The sequence below is a fragment of the Suricata suricatta genome, chromosome 5 (assembly GCF_006229205.1).
Source record: "Suricata suricatta isolate VVHF042 chromosome 5, meerkat_22Aug2017_6uvM2_HiC, whole genome shotgun sequence".
Classification (NCBI taxonomy): domain Eukaryota; kingdom Metazoa; phylum Chordata; class Mammalia; order Carnivora; family Herpestidae; genus Suricata; species Suricata suricatta.
The window spans coordinates 1,130,463-1,132,427 of record NC_043704.1 but is presented as its reverse complement, the minus strand read 5'-3'; the positions used below and the strand labels follow the sequence as shown (position 1 = coordinate 1,132,427).

The 1,965-nt window shown below is 60.7% G+C and overlaps 1 long non-coding RNA gene across 3 annotated transcripts in view; it reads left to right on the top strand.

Moving 5' to 3' along the window:
* Positions 1 to 1,503, top strand: part of LOC115292559 — a 2,072-nt gene extending 569 nt beyond the window's left edge. The window contains exons 1-4 of one of the 3 annotated variants that reach the window (XR_003909027.1): positions 23 to 144; positions 370 to 462; positions 863 to 950; positions 1,254 to 1,503. This is a non-coding gene — a long non-coding RNA (uncharacterized LOC115292559). Of the gene's footprint in view, positions 1 to 22; positions 173 to 369; positions 463 to 862; positions 951 to 1,253 lie in introns of those variants that run through there. The other 2 variants (XR_003909026.1, XR_003909028.1) reach the window with 2 other exon arrangements.
* Positions 1,504 to 1,965: the final 462 nt, after the last annotated feature.

The following is a 1,965-nucleotide window of genomic DNA, read 5'->3' as shown; positions in this document are numbered from 1 at the left end:
GCCCCGGCCCTCCGCCCCGCGGGTGTTTCCAGCCCGCCGCGGCCCCCGGGAGCGGCGGGGACAGCAGGAGCTGCGGCGCCGGGTAGACAGCGGCTGCGCGGGCAGCGGGCACGGAGACCAAGACATACAGCCGTCACTTACATGGTGACAGGGCAGTGGGGCCAAGTGACAGGTGGGGGGCCTAGTACGAGTCCACGGAGGGGGGGTGGGGCCTCGGATGGGCCCCTGCTGTTGGTGGGCTCAGCCAGGATGCCAGCGGCCCGGCCCCCTCTCCAAACCCCACAACTGCGGCCCACCACCGCCCCCACAAACATGTCGAGCGGGGCCAAGACCCTCAGCGCGCACACAGGCCCGGCCCTCTCTCTCCAGGGCCTCTGCTCAGCTGGCTCTGAGCCCCCACCGACCTCAGACCTCTCCCGCTGCTCTGAAGACCCGCACCCCAGCGCCAGGCACTTCTCTGGGGTGAGCCGATTTGTGTTGGCCCACCTGGGGGGGGGGGCTGCTCAGGTCCCACAGGATGGGGGTCTTTGTGGACCAGGGAGAAAAGACCCACAGTGTTAGCTGAAGGAGGTTTGGGGTCTTACTTTCCTGTGTGCATGTTTCTATTTTCTGTCTTTTCTACAAGGATCACTTGTGAATATTCCTTGTACATAAAGGGGAAAGTCTCTAATAGGAAAAAGATGTGAAAGCCATGGGAACGGCAGAGCAGTGACCCTGTGGTAACATAGTAAGTGGGGGAAGAAAGGATGCGGAGTATGTTTTTACAGCTATGAGTTGAGCAATCATGAATGAGTGTCTCCGAGGAGAAAGCCTATTTTTGTACTTTTTTTTTTTTGCTGTCGAAGCACTTTTCATTCCACAGAACACCCTTTGAAGCTGGCCTTCCCCCCAAAGCCTGCAAAGGTGGGCTCATTGCCGCCTCTCTGCCTCGGGGCTTCTAGCTGGAGCAGGTGAGCCCTGGAGGAAGAGAGGAGAGGGAAGAAGGGGAAGGGAGGGCAGAGGAGAGGAGGGGAGGGGAGAGGAGGAAGGGGAAGTGAGCCCCAGGCCACTGGCAGGGCAGGGACCGGGCGCCTTCTCCCCCCCCTCATTGTTCCAGCCACCGGCTAAGCTGTAGACAGGCCCCAGGGGCAGAGTCAGTCCCACAAGCAGAGGCTGGTCCTCTGATCTGATGGTACAAGAGTGGGCTGGGTTGGGCAGAAGCAGGACAGGCTGCAGGGCTGGTGACACGGAAGAGATGAGACCCTGCCCTCCAGATCCCACCCCGGAGCAGGGCTCTAGACCCGCAGACAGAAGGACGGATGGATGGATGGACAGATGGGCCACGAGCCGCAGGGGGAATGCCATCGGGACCCAGGACGTGGTTATGCCTAACACACACGTGCCCACGCACACACTGACGCGTCCACGCCACTGCACGCAGAGCCATCAGATGCAGACACACCCCTGCATGGACCCCACCCCACCTCTCTGTCCACTTGGGAAATAAACTTTCACAAAACAAGACACACTGTTCATCTGTCCTCTACTCTGTTCATTTTTAAAAGTGTGGGTCACAAGCCTCGGAAGCTCTCTCTGCTTGCTGCGCGGACCCCTCGTGCCTTTTCCCCCAGCCTGGAGAAGGCCCCAGTAGGGACGGAGGAGGCTGAACCCAGAACTTTTAGCTAAAAGTTACTAAGCCAGGGGCACTGGCTTCGGGGCCCTACTCTCTGCAAACCGGGTGAACCCCAGGTCCAGGGAAACGCGAGTTTACTTTGGGAAGTGGATATAAGGGGTTGCAGGGAGGGTGGCTCCGAGGGCAGGATCCCATATGCGCAGCTGCATGGAGGAAGCAACTGCAGGCCTGGGGGGTGGGGCGGGGTTCTGAAGCTCTGGCCAGAGGAGGCGCAAGCGGAGAGGACAATACTCGGGGAGGGGGCCCGGAAGGCTCTGGAGAGGGGCAGCTGGACCCCAGCAAGAAAGGGGCGC